The sequence below is a fragment of the Macaca fascicularis genome, chromosome 13, assembly GCF_037993035.2.
Source record: "Macaca fascicularis isolate 582-1 chromosome 13, T2T-MFA8v1.1".
In the NCBI taxonomy this organism is placed as follows: Eukaryota; Metazoa; Chordata; class Mammalia; order Primates; family Cercopithecidae; genus Macaca; species Macaca fascicularis.
The window spans coordinates 44,413,433-44,437,134 of record NC_088387.1 but is presented as its reverse complement, the minus strand read 5'-3'; the positions used below and the strand labels follow the sequence as shown (position 1 = coordinate 44,437,134).

The window sequence follows — 23,702 nt, the reverse complement described above, 5'->3', positions numbered from 1 at the left end:
CTTGTGCTCTGTATTATAATTGTCTGTTTACTTCTCTGTATCCCCATTAGTCTAAATTTTACCAAAAGAAGAAATTATGCCTGTATTCAATCCCCCAGCATCTAATACAGGTATTATAATATCTGTTTCATAAATATGTTTCAAATTATAAATGAATATCAATTACACAGTCAAAAGAATGTATCATAAATCACATACGCATGTTCTACTACCTGCTAAGACTGATACTTTGCACTCATTAAGACTATATCCTAATTCAGCCAACTACTGTAGGGAAAAATATTGCTGTTTTCATCCCATTATGAAAGTAACATTCTTCCACTGAAAGTGTGTGTGTGTGTGTGTGTGTTTTAATGAACGTTGAATCCTGCTAAATGTGATTTTCATCACAATAGTTAATCGGAGAAAGAAAATCTAGATAATAATAGTTTTTCTCCACAGGATTAATATTAGAACTAAATATAATAATATGTGTAAGGGTGTCTGACATACAACATCATTTATTCAACTGGAAGTCTTTTTTGTTTGTCTTTGTCTTAATCCATCTGTGCTGCTCTAACAGAATACCTAAGTTTAGATAATGCATACAGAATAGAAATCTGTTTTCTTATGGTTCTAGAGGGTGGAAATTCCAATGCCAAGTCACCAGCATCTTGTGAGGGCCTTCTTTATGTGTTCCCACATGGCAGAAGTCAGAAGGACAAGCTAGGTGAACCCTACATTAAACCTTCTTTACTATAGCCTTCATTCCATTCACAAGGGAAGAGCCTTCATGGCCTAGTTACCTCTTAAAGGCCCCATCTTTTAATACTGAATTTTGATGGGGATGTATTCAAACCATAGCAGCCTTTTAGGTTCAATCATTTTTGCTCTTGTTTCTCTGTGTGTGTTTTTTTCACTTTAAGACATTTTTTTTCTTTTGAAGTACAATAACTGGCTAAGTTTCTTTAATAAGAAATATGACTTCTTCAACCTTTACTCTTCTAGAAAATATACCATGACATTCACGTACCAGGGTGTTTTTTAATTAAAATAGTTTATTTTTACTTTTACTGGCCTTAAGTTGAAATTGGGCTTGACTGAAGAAATTTAAGGAGCAATGCTAATCAACCCAGAATCGAAAATAGGAAGTATTTGCAACCTTCTGGTGCAGTTCTTCTCCTCTGGTGGCAATTCTGCCCCCTTCTTGCCCCACTTAATATCGTGATGGGGAAAGTAGAAAATAACTCCCAAGAAGTAAACCTTGACCTAATTCCTAAATAGAGACAGCCCAGATTAATAAACCTGTCATCACCAAACTTTTACAGAAGTCATGATTTCACTGAGATTCTGGAAGGATGACTTTTCTTTACATATATAACTATGTCAATATCATCTATATATTCACACCTATATCCGTATCTACATCTATATTTATCTGTATATTTGAGAAGAAAAAATAAACAAGTCTTATAGGCTTTTAAATAAAATATAAAGAAGAGAAATCTACATATAAATATTTTCTAATATCAGGGCTTCATAATTCAGTAGAAAGAGAACCACTAGAAACTTTACCATGTCAGGTGTAACTAGAGTCTGATATTTGGGAAAATAGGACCAACCACCTGAGTAGGGAGCCAGTTCTGTTGTGATTTTTAAGGAATATTTTAAAGACCTACCTGCCCTGAAATAGCTCCCACATTGGTACTTGAAACCCCTATTAGATATCTTAAGCCCTAAAGACTTTGGTCCTCACATTTCCCTATTAAATTGAAATTGCTTTACAGGATGTAACACTATAGGAAGCACTAGCTAACACCTGATCAGGGATTACTTTCCAATCTGCCAGACAGCTAATTAAATGAAATAGATCCTATGGGAAAGTACACTGAGTATGGGGTGCTTATAAAGGGGAGAGGCATACTGATTGAGAAGGCAGGATGCTAAAGAAAATGTGGTCTAATTGAAATTTATCCTAGGGACACATGTATTGGGAATCAACACTATTTTCTTTTCTACTCATTCCATTGTGATTATAACCAGGGATGTATATCAAAATCATCTGGTGAAGGGAGGGTTATTAAAATCACATCCTAAGCTCTAAAACTGACTGAGCACATCAGTCTCTGGTGAATAGACTGGGTCTGCATATTTCTCTAAACCTCTCAAGGTGATTCTGTTATATACACCATTGCCATAAAAAGCAAGCAAGTTAACCATCTTGGGCGCAATTCCATTTGCCAAACATTTGTTGGAAACTTTCTACTAAGAAGGCACAATGTTCAGGTAATACGAATGTAACAGATGGACTCAACAAGAATCTTATTTTCAAGGAGATTATAATCTACCCGGAACAATAAATCCTGAGCATTAGAAACACAGGAATAATCTGCTAAGCGTTATAAAATGCTACAAATAAAATGTAGAGGGGTAGTGTACTTTCGAAGAGAACATTCAGGAAAGGCTTCCTGGAGCACAGATTCAGGCTCCATCTTCATTTTCCCTACCTTCCCCTGGTCCCTCACAGAAGAGTCCATTGGCAGTCTACTTTATAGCCTTAATCTTCTTTGTGTTCTAAGCTCTGCTAAACTTTACAATAAATAGTCTCAGCAAAACATGATTCAAGTTACTCTTTCTTACATCTTGTCTCAGGATAGGCTAACCAAGTATTGGATCCCAGGGTCTTGGATTTCTTTCTTTCTTTCCTTTTTTTTTTTTTTTTTTTTTTTTTACAGAGTCTCACTCTGTCGCCCAGGCTGGAGTGCAGTGGCACGATCTTGGCTGGGCTCACTGCAAGCTCTGCCTCCCGGGCTCACACCATTCTCCTGCCTCAGCCTCCCAAGAAGCTGGGACAACAGGCCCCCGCCACCATGCCTAGCTAATTTTTTTTTTTTTTTGTATTTTTTAGTAGAAACGGGGTTCCCCCGTGTTAGCCAGGATGGTCTCGATCTCCTGACCTCATGATCCTCCCACCTTGGCCTCCCAAAGTGCTGGGATTACAGGCATGAGTCACTGCGACCGGCCCCCAGGGTCTTGGATTTCTAACCGAGCTCTCATCTGATCAACACACCAATGTGTTCATTTAGACAATTTTAAAAAGGCAGTTTACTTGCTCTGAAAGACAAGAATACATACAATCTCATCTTTATCTTTGAAGAGCACGTGGACTACTGTCAGTGAGACCTTGGTTTTAGGGGTCGTGATTTCCTCTTGCTTCTCTCACTTGATTTTAGGAGTGAGCTGCTGTGGCATCAGCCCTGCCTCAACACCAGTCCCCCATAAGTACAACTATAGGCTTTACATGAGTTATTTAAGGATGGACCACTTGTGCCTGCATTCCACAGGCTGAGTTCTACCTTTGTTTTGCATTATTCATAAGGGCCTCCAAGACCCATTAACATAAATATCTCCTCAGTGCCAGGAATGAAAGGTAGGTAAGTGGATTGAACAAGGACACTAGACATAGGCAAAAAAAATTAGGGGCAACATTTTAGTTCACAGTACAACAAAGATTCTAGAAGGATGCCATTTGAAATAAATAAACTTATCTCTGAGCAAAGACTAGCAGATGGTAGGAAAAAAGTATCCTCTCTTAATACGTTCCACTCCTGAGTTCCCTAAATCTCTAGCATACCACAATTGCATCTGTTCAGCCATCTAGCAAATATTCTGTATTTGCAAGCGTTTTGCAAGCAGCTACCAGTGTTTAATCTTGGGATAATGCCTTCTTGATGTGCTAACCCCAAGAGTAATTCAAACAGCCTAAATGTGAATTACTCCTTGTAAAAAGGAAATGTGGCTGCTTGGAATCATGTCTGTCTGTGACTGAAGATATGACAACATTGAAACACACGGCCGTGTCTGTGCAATCACAATCTGTAAGTGTAACCCTGGCCACAAGAGTATTAAGAGGGAAAGTGTGTACAAAAACTAATCAGATATTACTGTCACTAATAAAACATAATTTTCAATATTATTCCACACTTCACTAGCGAGTGAGAACTATTCTGTTGACATATATAAAAATTAAAATAAAATAAGCAGCATGGAATGGCTGACATATTGGATAGTAAATTTAAATATCTTAATTTAAGTTTCTACTATCTAATTTTTGTGCCTCAGTTTTTTTAGTAGTAAGAGGGAAAAAATGATGCTCATTTTACTCTACACCCCTGAGGTTTCAATAATACTCTCTTATATAGTTGTTCAGCAATTTACTACTTAAAAAGCTTTTTTGTGTACATCTTCTCTACTGAGGCACTGAATACATTTTTGAAGTAGGAAGGAAAGACTTCTCCTTTTTTGGAGACAGCTTTCTCTACTATAGAGGTGATTTGCTCCCACGTGCAGTTGGTTAATGGCAAGACCATTGACTCAACTATTGGTGTTATTATTCCCAGTTCAGCACTTGCATCATTAAGGGTTCTTTTGCTTGTAATTAGCAGAAATCCTAACTCAAACTGGCTTGAACTAAAAGGAAATTTGTTGCTCGATAGACCTAAAATGAACATGAGTAGGTCTGGCTTTAGTTGCTGTGAAGGCTCAAACTGGGTCACTGAGATCCATGTCTCAGGGCCCTTTCCTCTGGGTGTCGGTTTCATCATCAAGCTGCCTCCTTTCATGTAACCAATTGGCTGTAGCAGTCCCAGCCTCCTAAACTCATTGCAAACAGTGAAAAGCTTTCTTTTTTCAGAAGCCACAGGAGATCTTTCTTTTGATCTTCTTGTTCTGAATGTAGTATTTGCCCTATTCTGGACCAAACATTGTTACTTGTGCAATGGACAGTCCAACTGGCTTAAGCCAACACAATCAATGATGGAAATAATTTTTCCTAAATGTAATAATTAGAAGGGTGATTTCACACTGCACATATGGGAAGATGTTTCCAGAAGGGGGAGAATTGATGTTGAGAAGCAAAACACAAATAACCACAATAGAGCTCCTCTTCTCTCCTCTCCTCTCTCCCCCAATCAGGAAAAAATGCACACTATCATTTAATGGAATGAAACTATGCTTACACATATGGACATAAGATTCATAAGCAGAGCAACAGGCAAACATTGATAATTTTCCATCTAGTTTATATACATATATTTTATATATATATACACACACACACACAACCCCATATATCCATATGTTAAGGTTATGTTAATTTCCTCAGAGATCTTCTGGACTGTGTGGATAGCTGTGGTCCTTCAAACATCAATGAGACTTTCCTGAAAGCAGAGTTCACTACAAATCCGATTCATTACACTGGGAAAGTGAGGAGATATTTGCAATACTCCTAACTGACAAGGCACTTGAGGTTATACTGTTACTTCAAATTAAAATGCTTCTAATCCCACATGATTATGTCAGGTTTCTTTTATCCCTTTATTTCCTTTCTTCCTGTCTCTCTCTCTCTCTTTACTTATTTTCTTCCTGTATATCTCTTTCTTTTGACTTTTTTTAACATTCCTTTCATTCAACAAACAGATATTGAAGGCTTCTTAAGTGGTAGGCTTTATATTAAGAGCTGAGAAAACAAAGATGAGTAAGCCAGATCTTTGGCTTCAAGGCAAGACAAACAAGTACACAGAGAGTTATAATTTAGTCTGGTACATACTACAAAAAAAAAAAAAACAAAACAAAAAAAAAACGAAATGCTTAGTACTGTGTGAACAGTTTATTTACTAGTGCCAACCATCCTTCCTCTGTTCCCCTGCCCTCTCCCCAAACCTTGTATTGATAATGGTAGTGATCTTCTTCTGTGTTCCCAACAAGCCTTGTTCATACTTCTGTTTATCTCTTTAATTATTTGTCAACCCCAGACAACTACCAGCAACAGAAGTAATTAGATAGAATTTTAAGTACAATTTGCAACAGGGATGTGCTTTTTCGTACAGTTTCTCGTAGTGATGGCAGATTGTTCTTACCCAATCATACTTTCTTTGGAAACAATGCCTATTGGGGAGCACCAAAAGTGAAGGCAGTAGTATACTGTTCATGCAAGGAATTTGTGCTTTAGTTTATTTGATCAATGAGCAAATATTCCTGTGCCTCCTGCCCCGCTTTATACCATCTTCCCTCACACACAGGCAGCACCAATAATCCACCTTCGGTGTCTGAGCTGCCTGGCTGGAAAATCAGGCATCAAAACTAAAATTGAAGATAGACTTTGACACTTTCCAATGCCTTTTTTTCATTGCTTTTGGGTTTCCACACATAAGACAAAGAAGGTAGAGAAGATAGCCTCTAATGTCCTATTGAAATCTAGTCATTCCAAAATAGGCTTTTGAAAGATTAGATTGTCGTGATTTAGGAAGGAGTAAATATTGATTATAATTCTAAATTGTACTGCTATGTTTGCACTCCAGTGTACTACAAATCATATTCACTGAAAAATTACCTAAGAAGACGTAAGTTTCTTCACTTTATCCAAATATTTTATACACATTTTTTTCTGAAGGAATATTTTAAGGAAAATAATACTTCTGCATACAATTCTGATAATGGAAGAATGATTATGTCTTAATTACATGTAACAGACTTCTCTTAGAGAAATGCATTTCTTCATGCTAATAATTATTCATTTTAACTGTATTACAGGCTGTACTCTATAATATATCTTCCAGTTGAAAGTTGCTTTCTACTCTTCAAGGTGCAAGAACATATTAATTCCTCAATTTTATTCTTTGTCAGTTTTGTAACTATCAAGATTTCTTACTGAACTCGAAACTTATTCATCTAGCCTTATTAAATTCCATGGATCAATTCCATTATTTAAGAGTGTATTTAGTTCTTCTAAAACATCACGTTCTCTGGACTCTCTATGGAAACTTTTGCACATACTGTTCATTTTGCCTGGAACATTCTATTGCTCCCATCTATTTGCCTGTTGAATTTCCTTTCAACATGTAGCTTCCTTAGAAGTACTATTTTTTTCCAGGAGTCTCCTCTTGAATTCGTTTTACAGGTTACTTCCTAAAAATGTTTCCTAGCACCTTTCTCTCGTCTCTATATTTTGTACTATGATTGCCTATTTGTTTGTCTGTACTCAACTGGGCTTAATTCCTTGAGAGCAGAAGTAGGTTTTGTATCACAGACCTTAGCACAGTGTTGGTATATAATAGATATTCCCTAGATACTTGTCACATGCATAAATAAATAAAACACAAATGAATGTCATTAATTACATGCTAACTAACTTACCAAATCCAAACATGATGGATTTATTTTTGGTTACTAGATGGTGACCAACATCCTACGTAGTAAATATATATAATTGGCTAATATTTTCCTTAATTTGTAGTATAGAATCAAGATGTAGTGGGAGGATATACAATTATTTTCTTTTCATAGTTCATGCCACATCTCTTTTTCTTTAAAATAAAATATGTTTTGCACCTTTTCTTTTGTTTAATGACTCCATTTATTCAACCTACTTTACTATGGGATAGAATAATATTTCCTTAATTTTGCCCTGTAAGTCTTGTGGACTTTCAAATAATGACTGCAAAATCAGTGACAGTAACTAATAAACATTCACCTCCACAACGTGATTTTGTAGGCTCATAAGGAGCCTACAAATGAACAAGTCTGATGTTATTAAGGCTTTTGCAACAAATATTATTCAGTGGCTACTTATAGATTGTTCAGTCCATCCGTAATTCTTTTCTGAAATAAATATATAACTCATGGTAAGTACCGAAACATTTACTTGTAAGAGGTTTTGTTTCATGCTTAGAGTTTGTTCATGAACATATGCTACTGTTAGAGAGATTGATAATCGCCCAACATTAAAATGGCAACAAATTCATTCTCAATTTAAAAAATCAGATAGTTCTGGCCCTCCATAAAAATAAACACAGGAAATTACTATTGTCAAAAGGTATCTCTTACTATGGTGTTTATTAATGGAATCTTAGCCAAATAATATCACTTCAGACAAAACCACCAGAAATAGGCATCCCATGTTTAATAAAAAGGGCTTCTTTCTTACAGAAAAACTGAAGATACTGTGTCAAAGAAAAAAATGATATATAAAGAAGTTAATATGATAACTGCATAAATGGGTCTTTAAAATAAAGAGGTCTAGTAAAATACTGTAATATTTTATTTTTCTTTAGGTCTATTTATAAAACATACTTCAGAAGCCTTCTAAAATGTGAGTTCATTAGCTATCATATCTCCTTCCCTAATAATTAAATAACAAATGCACATGCTTATAGTAGCTATTCATTCAATCATCATTCATTTGACATATATCTTTTGAGTGCCTTCTCTGTGTCAATTATGGCTGTGGGTGCTAGAGGTAGATGAGTGAATAAAAATGATAAAACCAGACACTGTCACATCTATTTCTTCCCTGAAGGACTAATTCATCAATCAAAGACCATTTTGTGTCTATGAATTGTTTAATTAATTTATATATTAAAATAGATTTTAAAAGTGAGAAGTATTGAATATTTATTTAGAGAATACCTGATACAATATAAATGCAAGGAAAGTGTATTCTTGCTTATTAAATGCTACGGTAATATTTGTAAAGTCAACTGGTACATTACACACTAAATTATTATATTTCTATTATTTTCACCACAGGACACAGAACTTTGAAGGAAGCAGGTCAGTAACTAATATGAAATATATTTTCTCATGCTTTAATAAATTATATTAAATGTATAAAATAAAAATTTCCCTTTAAACAACCTAAATGGTTTTGCATTACTTAAAAAACAGGTTCAAAAATATTTTCTGAAATCTATACATAATATATTTTTTAAAATTCAATATTTGAAAAAATTTTAAATTTTAATTTTACTTAGAAAAGTATTTGTATCAAATTTCATTTATATGTAGCCTGCTTATGCTTTAATTCACTAAAGGGTCACTAAGAAAAAATGTTGCTAAATTGGTAAGCATAGAATTTGGAAAACATGATAAAAAGTCATCCATTAAAAAAATCATATAGCAGTACCTTGATCTTCTAAGAAACATTTTAATATTTTTTTTTTTTTACTTTAGACATATGAGTGCATGAACAATTACACTGTTTTTTATTTGTTTACATGTAAAATAAACATTACAGAATAATTTATTAAATTGTCATTGGGGATGAAACTCAAATAATCTGACTTTTGAAATCATGTGATTTAAAGAATGTGTGTTCTTATTTAAAGTCCCTGTATAAGTCATTTCACATGTGTGATATGCAGCCCACATCTTTTGAAAGTGGTTTGAAAAATAAGCAATCAAACTTACAAATTCCAATAGGTGATTTACTGTGAAGAAGATGTAACAGGAAATAATTTTAGGATCAAAGAAAAACAAATCTAAAATTTAAATTCTTAAGAGAAAGAAAGAAGCCATTAAAAATAAATGATCTGGGCCGGGCGCGGTGGCTCAAGCCTGTAATCCCAGCACTTTGGGAGGCCGAGACGGGCGGATCACGAGGTCAGGAGATCGAGACCATCCTGGCTAACACTGTGAAACCCCGTCTCTACTAAAAAATACAAAAAACTAGCCGGGCGAGGTGGCGGGCGCCTGTAGTCCCAGCTACTTGGGAGGCTGAGGCAGGAGAATGGCGTAAACCCGGGAGGCGGAGCTTGCAGTGAGCTGAGATCCGGCCACTGTACTCCAGCTCGGGTGACAGAGCGAGACTCCGTCTCAAAAAAAAAAAATAAATAAATAAATAAATAAATAAATAAATAAATAAATAATCTGGGACGTATATATATATGTATATGTGTATAGATACATCTTTTGGTCTATATTGTACATATATATAGCATGCATATTTATGCATACTATGTATGTATATACATGAATATGGAACAAATATATCTGTATATATGCATGTATATGCATATATGCCACATATACATATGTATATATGTGTATACATTGTAAAGCTAGGTGAGATTATCAGATGAATAGTTCATATACCAAAGGGAACCACCTTGAGAACCTGTTTTGGAAATTGCATTTCTATAGTTTACCTATTTTAATATTATTTTCTTATTTTATTGGGACTACAAATGCTAAGAACACAAAAGAGTTTCTAAATCAGTAGCAAAAAGAATCACGAGACAGCAATCATTGTTTTCAATTTTTTTTTTTTCCCTCCTAGTCATGGTTTACTGGAGGAAGTCATCAGCAGTGTATATATATATTAGACAAAACTAGTTTCTGTCAGACATCCACTGAGGCTCTTAGCTTATACTCTATGTCCTTTGCATCACTTCCATGTTTCAGAATATTTCCTACACAAATTCGACATTACATTGCTATGGAAATCCTTCCTTTTCAAGATCCATTCCAATTTTATCTGAGGCTGGATCAAAGGAAAAGGTGTGGATTTATTTGGAATCTTTGGCCATTTCAATGCTGACAAGTGATGAAATTAGAGAATACTATTCTTTGACACACTTATTTTCCCATGACACAACTAATCATATTGTAGAAACCTGATAATTATTATTGACACTAGATTCTTTAGCACATATGAAATAATCTTGAGATGTATTGTGTGAAGTGCAAATTGTTTACTAAATGGAAAAAAATGTATAGATGCTAAATCCAATCTAATATATTTTTAAAGCCTATCACCTAAGCTCTCTCTGAACTTTCCTTACTTGAGAATCCTCTAGTGATTCTTGAAACTTCATTTATTCTCACATTTGCTTATTTTTGGCATGGGCCAGGTAAAATTTCCACCCACTCACACCCATGATTTCCTTTAAAACCATTTCAAGACATTTCCAATGTATCTCTTAGTGAACCCTGAATTCATTCTGAGCTCCATTATTTTGTATTTCCATAGGAATTTATATCAGAGTCGGCAAGGAGGTTATCCCAGGCTTACTGTAATTATCCCTGTTTAATTAATCATGCCTGAACTTATTTTTTTTTAGTTCTGCGATACATGTGCAAAATGTGCAGGTTTGTTACATAGGTATACGCGTGCCATGGTGATTTGTTGCACCCATCAACCCATCATCTACATTAGGTATTTATGAAATTCTAACTACATAGTAAACTCATGAAAGTCAAGAATTCTCTTGACTTTCAATTATGCCTAATACAAAATTGTGTAAACACCAATACGGAAAATTTTACTAAGTGAACATTTATTACCTCCTTGTTAAATTTTCTTTTCTTAAGAGAATATAGCAATAACACAAGATGTATGAAACAAAGTTTTAAAAGCTGAGATGAAACCTGATTTCTGTAACAGAAAAGATAAAGTCAAAGGGTGTTGGAGTCCTGGATCTTACATGGCTCAACAGGCATAGGAGGACATTATCTTTACTCTAATGTATTCTATTGAAATGACTCAACTAATATAAATAGCAAACACTGATAGAAATGATGAGGAGGAGAAAAAGAGGGAAATTTTTTCTAAAGGGGTGCCACACATGTCAATTCTTGGTTCCCAGGCATCCTTGCATGTATGAACTAGATAAATGTACCTGTTGGGTCGAGGATGTTTCTCCAACATTAGGGGATGAATTGCTTCTACTCACGTCTTAAACTCATATCTGGAAAAACATTGCTGATCTTGCTACTCTGGCTTCCCTCTGGGAGCTCTACTCAAAAGTGAAATTATTTCTCTATCATGCAACCAAGAAAGACTCACTTCTATTTCTCTTGTCAAACACGGAACTAGGAGCTTTCTTGCACATTTCAGGAAGGGACTTTCCTCTGAAACTCATTTCCTTTCAGCTCACAGTGAAAGGAAAACTTCTTCCTACTGCCTGTTAAGTGACAACTTCCTAGTCCCTGAATTCAATCTGAAGATAAACATTCACTCAAGGTGCAGGTTTGTCTAATATGGGTGGGACAGTATGAATAGAAAAAGAGAATTTACTATTTGTTTAAGGAACCCAGTGGTTTGAGAAATAAGCGATGAAACCGACAAATTCCAATATGTGAATTACTATGAAGAAGATGTAATAGGAGAGAATTTTAGAATCAAAGAAAAACAAATTTAAATTTTAAATTCTTAAGAGAACTAAAGAAGCTATTAATAAGAAAGGAAATGGGAAGTATATATGTATGTATATGTGTATAGATATATATTTGTCTATATTTTACATGCACACATAGTATGTATATTTATGTATGCACATACTATGTATGCATATGTATGAATATGGTACAAGTATATCTGTGTATATGCATGTATATATACATGCATGCAAGACTGAATTGTGTCTTCACAACATTCATATGAATTTGAATTTGGGAGTTGAAGCTCTAACTCCCAATGTGACTCTGTTTAGAGATACGGTTTTTAGGAGGTAATTAAGGTAAAATGAGCTCATATGAGTGGGGTCTTTGATGGCTGTCAGCAAGTCAAGGAGAGAGCCTTCATCGGAAACTGAACCCTGCTGGAAACTGACCATGCTGGCACCCTGATCTTGAACTTCCAGCCTCTAGAACTGCACAAAAATTAGTTTTTGTTATTTACGCCACCCAGTCTATGATATTTTGTTATGCAAACCCAAACTAAGATGAACACAGAACATTTTTTAAATAATGGAAAATAATAATAAATGAAAGCTTAAGAAACAAGAAAAATATACCACTCTACCTGCTGTTTGAATAATAATAGTTCCCAAAAGAGAGATAGGACTAAAGAGAGAACAAAATCATATTAATTAGATGACTAGTCTTTGAAAGTTAGTTTAATGGCATAGGATGATTTTTGAAGGAAACAAATGAGAACTTTCATTAGGGAAGCCCTTGTGCATTAAGAAGATGTAAACAGCACACAACTGTGTTATTTTTGTGTCAGGGGTTCTTAGTGTAGACCCTAACTACATTTCTGATATGTATTTTTTTAGCACAGATAATGAGGACTTGTGGAATTCTCCAAAGTGATTCTGTGAGGTAGGAACAATAGCAGTGTTATACTTGGTATTCCTGATGACTTCTAAAAATACTATGTGACATGATCTGATTAGTTGGTATACTTTCATCCATTTCAATTTTTGAAGAGTTTATACAGACATTAAACTGAGAAAAATAATATGTTTGTATATCAAAGATACGTACAAATTTAGGGTCAGGTTATAAAATTATTACACGGTGCTCCATCCCTGAGCATATGCTCTTGACTTATTTTGAATCACAGAGACTGAAATAAGACGTGGGTTGTCCTAATTTACTAATAATTCTGTGCTCAAAAAATTTCAGTGATTCTCCATTGTTTGCAGAGAAAAAGACAAAATCCTCTTATGCCTATTTGGCCCTTCAAAAGCCAGTGTCCCCTCAATGTCTTTTTCACTTTCTACTTTTCTTCATTCTATCCCAGCAACACTACTCCCTTGCTGTTACTAGACCATAGCAGGCACACTCAAATATTTGGACTTGCTGTTCTTCCAGCCTAAGTTGTTTTCTCCTGAGTCATGCATATGACTTTGCACAAAGTCACTTTCTTAAAGAGATCTTCACTATCTATCTTGTTTCAATTTAAACCAAGCCACCTCTGTGTACTCCTTCTCCTCTGACCAACTTTATTTATCTCCATAGCATTTTCCAGCTTCCACTATACAATGGCATTTACTTACTGTGGCTAACAGACTTTCAAGGTGGTCCTAGGATCCCTGCCTCCTGATGTTCACTTATTCTTCATGTTTATTGCTTATATATTTCTGCTAGATTATAAGTTTCACAAAGGCATTTTTAAGTCTTCTTTATTTACTCATATATATTGGGTACTTAGAATAGTACCCAATATTTACTATTAGTATATTCTAATAGTACTATTCTAAGTACCCAATATATTGTAGACACAATAAATATTTGTCGCGTGAGTGAACACATAAATACATTATTTTCGTCTGTCCTGTCAGCGGATTTATCTATTTATTTTCTTTGGCTTACTGCCTATGCTGTGATTACAAACATTTGAGGCCAAAGTTAATTCCAAGACTCATGTTCTTGGTTAAGGAAATTAATGGCTAAGAAACATTAATGCTGTGTCAATAGAAGGTTCCATAGTTTGGCATGTGTTATATACAGTTGTCCCTCATTGGTTCCAGAACTTCTCACCGATACTAAAATCCATGGATGTTCATGTCCCTTATACAAAACAGCATAGTATTTGCATACAGCCCACACAAATATTCTCAAATACTTTTAATCATCTCTAGATTACTTACAATACTTAACACATTGTAAGTGCTATGTAAATCGATGCTAGTTGTTATACTGTATTGCTTAGGAAACAATGACAAGAAAAAAGTCTATACATGTTCAATAGAGCTGCAATTTATTTTTGAATAATTTTGATCCACAGTTAGTTGAATCCATGATGTAAAAAATCATAGATGCATACAGAGGGCTGACTGTATTTTGTTTGGGGTTATTACTAATTTATGAATTTCCATTTTCCACAGTACCTAGTATGGACATTACATAATAAAGTTGTGTGGGTTTCAAATAAAAGCATGTAAGATTTTACAAGGGAGCTTCAAGAAAAAGAAAAGAAAAGAAAAACTAGGATTAATCACGCTTGCCCAAGTGCCTTCCAGAATTACAAAGGAAAGGAACGATTGAGTAACCATAGAAGAAATACAATCAGTAAACATAGAAAGCCGTGCTTGTACTATAGCCCCATTTCACACCTGGGGACAGTTTCTGAAGGTGGGAATCTGGGTGCAGCTTAACTGAGTGTCTGCACTTGACTTTTCTCCAAAGGCTGGGATGAAGGTGTTGGCTGGTGTTTGTCATTAGAATCAACCCAAGGGTCAGCTGTGAAAGGATCTGCTTCCTAGCTCACTCACATCGGTGTTGGCAGGATTCAATTCTTTGTGGGCTGTTCATCTGAGGACCTCAGATCCTCTCTAGCTGTTGCTGGGAGGTCTTCCTCAGTTTCTTGCCATGTGGACCTCACCATAGGGCAGTTTATAACAGAACACATGGATTACCTCAAAGCAAACCAGCAAAGAACTACATAAAGCCAGCAAGACGGAAGTTATGCTCTTTTGGTAAGGTAACCTAGGAAGTGACATTCAATCACTTTTGTCAAATTCTATTCATTAGAATTGAGTCACTGTCTCTTTCCTTGCCTAACGCAGCCATGGCTCGTGGTCCCAAGAAGAATCTGAAGCGGGTAGCAGCTCCAAAGCATTGGATGCTGGATAAATTGACCAGTGTGTTTGCTCTTCGTCCATCCACCGGTCCCCACAAGTTGAGAGTGTCTCCCCCTCATCATTTTTCTAAGGAACAGACTTAAGTATGCCCTGACAGGAGATGAAGTAAAGGAGATTTGCATGCAGCAGTTCATTAAGATCGATGGCAAGGTCCGAACTGATATAACCTACCCTGCTGGATTCATGGATGTCATAAGCATTGACAAGATGGGAGAGAATTTCCGTCTGACCTATGACACCAAGTGTTGCTTTGCTGTACATCGTATTACACCTGAGGAGGCTAAGTACAAGTTATGCAAAGTGAGAAAGATCTTTGTGGGCACAAAAGGAATCCCTCATCTGGTGACTCATGCTGCCCGCACCATCCGCTACCCTGATCCCCTCATCGAGGTGAATGATATTCAGATTGATTTGGAGACTGGCAAGATTACTGATTTCATCAAGTTCGACACTGGTAACCTGTGTATGGTGACTGGAGGTGCCAACCTGGGAAGAATTGGTGTGATCACCAACAGAGAGAGGCACCTTGGATCTTTGAAAGATGAAAGATGCCAATGGCAACAGCTTTGCCACTCGACTTTCCAACATTTTTGTTATTGGCAAAGGCAGCAAACCATGGATTTCTCTTCCCCGAGGAAAGGGTATCCGCCTCACCATTGCTGAAGAGAGAGAAAAAAGACTGGCGGCCAAACAGAGCAGTGGGTGAAATGGGTCCCTGGATGACATGTCAGACCTTTGTACGTAATTAAAAATATTGTGGCAGGATTTAAAAAAAAAAAAAAAAAAAGAATTGAGTCACTGTGTCCAGCCCACACTCAAGCGTATGAGATTACACTAGGGTTTAATTAGTAGGATGTAAGAAATTTAAGGGCAGCTTTACTGTCTGCCCACCACAAGTATAAAGCAAATGAGTGACTCTGTTAGTATCATTGGGTATTAAAGTTTGCAGCAGTGAAGAAAGGAGATACAGGTATAAGGTTAAAGAATAAGAAAAAAAGCTATGCATACTGAAATGGAATTGGAAATATGACTCTGTGTGTGTTTGTGTGTGTGTGTGTGAGATATATATATATATATATGTCTCATATATATACATATGTATTCCCACTTTTGTCCACTGAAAGCGCCTTGAGACTAATGAGCACCTCAAACATCCAAATTGCATTTTCTAAATTACATTTCCTAGTAAAAAAAGACAAGACTCTTTGGAGAAATAGTGGGCTCCAGGCCTGGGCAGAAAATACACAAATTTTACACAAAAATACACAAAATTAGCTTGAAAGAACTTGGTATCGCAGGAAACAAGGCCACTAGATGTATCAAAGAAATTTAGAAACCAAATAGAAAAGTCTTTCACAGATAAAAATATAAGAAAATATGAACATAAATAGAACTAGTAGCTACAGTGAATACAAAGACATGAATTACATTTAAAATTATGAGTTATTATGTCTCCTCTAAGGGAAGCTTGATAACTAATTGGTCATTTGGGAAACTGATAAATAAAGGAAAAGAATCAAACATATCCTGCTTTTCATATATACATCTTAAGATAACCCAGTGGTTCTCAACTGGGTTTTTTTATCTTTGCCCCGAGGGGTCATTGGCAATGTCTTAGAGATCTTTTTGGTTGTCAAATCTAGGGAAATGCGTTACTGCCATCTAGAAGGAAGAGTCCAGACACATGACTGAATATACTACAATGCATGGAACAATTCCTCATGACAAAGAATTATCTAGTCCAAAATCATCAATAGCACCAGGGTTGAGAAATCTTGAGGTAACCAAATACAATCATGCAATGAATAATGATATTTTGGTCAACAATGGACCACATATACAACAGGGGTCTTATAAGCCTATAATACTGTGTTTTTACTGTAACTATTCTATGTTTAGGTATGTTTAGATACAAAAATACTTACCATTGTGTTATAATTGTCTAGTGTTCAGTAGACTGACATGCTGGGCAGGTTTGTAACCTATATCGTATAGCCTATTATACCGTAGAGCCTATGCATGCGGTAGGCTGTGCCATCTAGGTTTATGTAAGTATATACTTTATGATGTTTGAACAAAGACGAAATCATCTATTGATGCATTTCTTAGAATGGATCCTCATTGTTATGCAGTGCATGACTGTAGTTGAAGAGATAAAGTTTTTCTTTGTGCAAGCATTCCAGTTAATAAAACTAGAAATGTTTAAAGTAAAATACCACTTTTTGTAATCTCTATAAAAGGTGGATTTTGGCATTGATTATTATGACTGTTAATACTACATAAACATGAAAGAGCAAAACACCATATACATCATATTCTTGTCGATAAATAGCATACATGTCTGATGGAGAAATGTAATAAATGGTACCAACAAGTTGCAATTTGTTAAATCCATACTTTAAGATACTCTACTGGAAAGATGTCACAGTTTCTTCAAGAAATAAATTGCAAACAAGTAATATGAGGCAATGTGACACATCAACCATTTGCAAGAGATGGAATGCATTTGCTTTCTTATTGATATAATAAGCAGAAAACAATTTATGAAACCATAGAAATGTAAAAAAATAGAATATTTGATTATGATATTATGAAATTATTTAGAATCTTCTAGGCCTGATGATGATATAGTGTTTATTTAGTGTTTATTTTTTTAAAAGCATTCTCCTGTTTCTAAGATACAGACTAAAATTGTTGCAGGAATATGGTATGATGTTGGTAGCTGGTTCAAAATAATCTAGAGTGAAAAAAGAAGAAAGCATAGAATATATGTAAAACAATTAGAATTTATCATATGGCATTCTCTTTATTGTATGTTTTCAAAATTTGGCATAATAAAAGTTTTTAAAGTTTAAAAGTTTCTATTTAACCCCTACTGTAGTCATATTAAGAGAAAAAACATATAATGTAATGGTAACAAAATATTCCATAACATATATCAACTTGACACAAACCTTAGGATTACTTGCTTTAATGTGGAATTTTAATCATATTGTATGTAATTTTAAATATTAATTTTTTAATGTTCTCTTTAGATTGAAATTTTTTCAGCATTACTCATTTTAAAAGTCATTTTGTTGCTAGATAATGGCCCATAAAATAAGTATAACTTGTTTAATTTACTTTTCATTACCTACTTACCATTTAATTTTTTTCTACTTTTCAGTGTTATAAATATTATCAAAATAAATACTTTTTGCAAGTAATTTTTTTAACCAAACTCATTTATTTTAGGGCTCACCGGTCTTTTATAAATCCATCTCTTTGGAATAATTCCCAGAATTTAAATAACTGAATATAAGGTCTCATCATTCTAAATATTATTGATACATGAAGACAAATCACTCTCTGTAGATATGAAAAATGCATTTGGTAACAAAACATTACACCTTCTGTAACAATTACCTAAACAGGGAGTGCTTTGTTTATCTTGCATAATGAAAAGCTCAGGGCTAGTATCATGGCACCATAGTGTCATCAGTAACAAGTCCCTTCTATCCTTTCTGCCATCTCTAATGCTACCGATGGTCATGATTGGTTGCTGAAGCACCATATCTAAGGACCAGACTGGACTAGGATGGAAGGGGAAAAACTTTATTTCAAAGCATTATCTTTCTATGTAGATAGGCAGCTAATTCCTGAAAGACTTCCAATTTTTCAACAGTCAGAATTGTGTTGCAAAGTCATGCCTGACTAGAAGGTATGTAGGAAAATATGAGTTTCATTTTCTAATCTGCATAAAAAAGATAAGGTAGATGAAAATGGATCCCAAGTGAGCCAATTCACAGTACGTGAGCCTGGGTTCAGGAATCCCAAAGTGCAAATGACAACCAGTCTTTTGTACAATCCTTCACATTCCACTTAATAATTACATGTAAAATGCTATATTGTTTTTCAGCTATATTCATTAAGCTGCCAGGTATAATTTTGTATCTTTATTCATTTTATTATTTATTTTCTAAATTACCTATACATGTGTTTGTCATTACCTAACTAGGTAATTTTTAAACCATTTATATCAACAACTTTATGGGTGGCAGATGTTACCGTGCTTAGAGGACTGAGTGGTCAGAATCTGAAACTAAGTTGTCTGTTTATTTGTTAATGCTCAAGCTCTTAGCAATCATGCAAACTTGACATACTCCTGGGCATATAGCAAGTGTTCTGTACATTTCAGTTTATTGTTATTTTGGTTGTTTTTGACACAAGAAGCAATCACTAGAAAACTGAATTTTTAGGAAAAAAAAATAGTCTTCAAAATAATGTTTTCTATTCATCCTCCACGGAAAGAACTTTAGTTCTGGATATATTTTCCTGCTTTTTGGCATTCGCGAGTTTTTCATAATATACTCCATTATACAGTGAACTGATGAGCTCAGAAAATACCGCGTAAACTCTTCAGTTTTAAAGTGTTAATAATAGACACGAAGTATCATCATTCTCCTGTAGAACAGTTTGATTTTTAACCAAAACCACTTCCTTATTCCAATGGAATGCATATTTTGCAATTTGATGTCTTTGTTAGCAACTTTCTGATGGATGAACTATTTTAGCAAAGGACAATTTCCAGAAACCATCAAGTAACACTTTAGTGATGATTGTACAATTTGCCATAGCAGTTCATATAAACTTCTTGAGGGTATTTAACTAAAAATGAGTCAGAACAAACAAGTATTTTGAAGATTTGCCTCAAACTTGAGGAAATTCCAGTCTTAATCACATATACACTCCTGCTGGAGGTTATACTATATTTGGCTATAGACCCAGGGATACTTATACATGACAAAGGGAAGTGTTAATGAGCCCATTATTAGTGTTAGTTGTTTTTATTAAAATATCTCAAAGCTCCAGGAGGTGAACTAATATATTCTTTTTATTTTAGATGCTTGATGTTTTAAGTGGAATATGAAACATCTTTGAATCACAGTGGCAGATTCTTGAGGATGATTAAGCATGGTGTCTATTAAAAAACTATTCCAATTACCAAAAAGACCTGTGCTAAATAAAACTACACTCACGGAGTGAGGAATTTGGTATTTAACAATCTTTAAAGATTTTAATTTATATTCCTTAAGTTTTACTTCTGTATTTTATTCGTTTAAAGTAAAGCTAACATCTGAAAATTAAGGACCAATTTAGAGACTTTCCAGTTTCAAAGACAAGTTTCTTCTAAGAGCTCTCTGTAGTTAGTCTCTCAATTTTCTGACTTTTTACACATTTCTCAGACTAGTCATTAATTTAATCTATTATTCTACTTCCAAATGTCTCATGATTATCACCAAACACATTTTTCTAAATCCACTGGATATTTTCCAACCATCTTAATACTTGGCTCCTAAGTAGCATTTACTTATGTTAGCCTGGACCTGTATTTACCTTGGCTTCCTTGTCATGTATCTTTTGTGTTTCTTGTCTTATGTTAGGCAATCCATTTTCTGCCTCGTTTGGAATCTTACCTTCTCTACTGATTTGAATTCCTCAAGGCTGCCTCTAAAGATTGTCCTCTTTTCATCCTATAATATTTCCCTAGGTAATCATATATGTAGCAATTGACACCTATAAGTGGATTAACAAGAAACTGATATCTCAAGGCCAGATCTTACTTTTAGCCCCAGATATGTATACCGGTTGCCTCCTTGACAAAGTCTTTTGGATATCTCAAATCTCTGCATGGTCTATATCCAGATTTCCCTTTAAACCTTGGCTCCACATGTAATAGAACCTGTATGAATCCAGCTTCTAAGTCAGTGATTAAAAGTCAATCCTGGCCAGGCGTGGGAGCTCACACCAGTAATCCTAGCATTTTAGAGAGGCCAAGGCAGATGGATCACTTGAGGTCAGGAATTTGAGACCAGCCTGGTCAACGTGGTGAAACCTTGTCTCTACCAAATAAAAACCAAAAAATCAGCTGGGCGTGGTGGTGCATGCCTGCAGTCCCAGCTACTCAGGAGACTGAGGCAGGAGAATCACCTGAACCTGGGAGGCTGAGTTGCAATGAGCTGAGATCGTGCCACTAGACCACTCCAGCCTGGGCAACAGAGTGAGACTGTCTTAAAAAAAAAAAAAAGAAAAGAAAAGAAAAAAGAAAAAGAAAGAAAGAAAAGAAAAAAGTCATCCCTGATATCCATCTCCGTATTTCCCCTGTCCAATTAATCAAAAATTCTCTTGAATCTACTTGTTAAATGCTACTCTGGCTCATTTACTTCTTAGTATCTTTCACTAACACAAATTTTCTTAGTTCAGCTGCGATTTTGCCTTTTCCCTTAATATCTACAATAGGAACCTAAATCATCTACATGCATGTACCCCCAGGCTTCCCTGCAATCCATTCTCTGCATTCAGCTAAAGCTATGATTCCATCACATTGATCAGATATTGATATTCCCTGAGCAAAACACCTCCATGCTTTCCTTTCCTTTTAGAAACATTGAATCACCCCTGCTTACCTTTCATTTCTGCCTTCACTTGGCCCCTCATCCTTACCTGTTTTCCTGTAGCCTTGGGGCCTTCTTTTCCTCCCCTACTTTGAATCCCTTTTTATTAACTTTCACTTATTCTTCAGATTTCTGCATGCTCTCTGTCTCTCCTTTTTTCTCTCTCTCTGTGTATGTGAGTACATAATATGTACACACACAGAGAAGCTGTATGCACACACATATACACACACACAGAGAGAGAGAGAGAGAGAAGGAAAGAGAGAGAGAGAGAAAGAGAGAGAGAGAGAAGAAAAGAGAGAGAGAAGGAAAGAGAGAGAGAGAGAAAAAGAAATCTCTCCACAGTGACAAATGTGTATTTTCTTATAAGGCTATGGATGGCTACCTGTATTCACCTTTATTCTTTAAGCTAGGGTTGTGACTATGTCTGACTTTATTTATTTATGTATTTATTTGATGGAGTCTTGCTCTTTTGCCAGACTAGAGCACAGTGGTGCAATCTCCACTCACTGCAACCTCGGTCTCCCGGGTTCAAGTGATTCTCTTGCCTCAGACTCCGGAGTAGCTGGGACTACAGGCATGCACCACCACGCCCAGCTAATTTTTGTGTTTTTAGTGGAGATGGGGTTTAATCATGTTGGCCAGGATGATCTTGATCTCTTGACCTCATGATCAGCCCACCTCAGCTTCCCAAAGTGCTGGGATTACAGGCGTGAGCCACCGCACCCGGTCTAGCTTTATTCTTTTCTAGAATATAGCAAAGTGCTTGGGACCTAGTTAATATCTGAAAAAAAATGGTTGAAAAAATAACAAATAAGGACTCAGCCCACAGTGGAGTTATGTATCACTACATTAATTCTACTTTCATGTATATATTTATCCTTTACCAAATTAAAGTATTTTTCTCTATAAGGACATGTTTGCTAAGTGAAAAGGAGTGTAGATTTGAATGTACACAAACGCATGTAACAATGATTTATCAGCACAGAGAAAACTCTCATTTATTGAGAGTTCAAAGCCAAAAGTTTCAGAGCAATATGAGTTTTGCAAATTAATCTTCCATGTGAAGCAGATATGTAGTTGAGTTGTTGATTTAACATGTATTTTCACCTTAAAGTATATGATTTGGCCATCAGCTGGCCATAGAGAAAGAATATGGGAGAACACTGTGGGATTTGGGGACATACAATCTTAGATCTTGTAGCCAAGGCTCTACTGAAGAGTTAAAATTCTTTGCTTATTGATATATAAATCAATATTACTAAATTTAGAATCCAACATACCATAAAACATTTAAAGAAGTGAGGAAGAGTAGCACAAATTTGCCAGCTTTCCCATTTACTAACTCATACAGTTTGGCTGTGTCCTCACCCAAATCTCATCTTGAATTGTAGTTCCCATAAATTTCACATGTCCTGGGAGGGGCCCAGTGGGAGGTAATTGAATCATGGGGGTGGTTACCTCTATGCAACTGTTCTTGTGAGAGTGAGTGAGTTCTCACAAGATCTGATGGTTTTATAAGGGGTTTTCCCCACTTTTGCTTGACACTTCTCCTTCCTGCCACCACGTGAAGAAGGATGTGTTTCCTTCCCTGTCATGACTATCAGTTTTCCGAGGCCTCTTCAGTCATGAGGAACTATGAGTCAATTAAACCTCTTTCCTTTATAAATTACCCAGTCTTGGGCAGTTCTTTGTAGAAGCATGAGAATGGACTGACACACCAACTACGGACACTAAAAATACCCACATTCCTTGTCCAATAACCACATCATCAGTAGAAACAGGATATATTAACACACACAAAAATCAGAAGGACATTAGGATAGACATGGCAATTACATAAATGTAACTTTTTGTTAAACTGTGGTTAATGTTCTCATTTTTATCATTTCGCTTTGACCTGGCAAAAGTGCCATCAGGAGATTGCCCCTGTTCCATAATTTTATATTTAAGAATCACTCATTTAATGTGAGAAAGACTCTTAGCCTACAGTGGAATATTGCCTTTTCCCATTCTCAATAATATTTTTTAAAAGTTCATTTTTTAAGATATAGGCTCTAAATAAGTTTAGTATCAATTGGATAACTGTTTAAAACTTAGAAGAAAAGTTGAAGTTTCCCTGTGTATTGTCAATAGAAAACAC

General features: G+C 35.4%; 1 protein-coding gene and 1 pseudogene across 4 annotated transcripts in view; one reads left to right on the top strand and one right to left on the bottom strand.

The window, feature by feature from the left end:
• The window catches only part of LRRTM4 (leucine rich repeat transmembrane neuronal 4), a 785,356-nt gene that overhangs the window by 662,063 nt on the left and 99,591 nt on the right, over nucleotides 1-23,702 (bottom strand). The gene's annotated exons all lie outside the window — the stretch shown is intronic.
• LOC102145678 (small ribosomal subunit protein eS4, X isoform-like) lies at nucleotides 15,028-15,915 on the top strand (annotated as a pseudogene).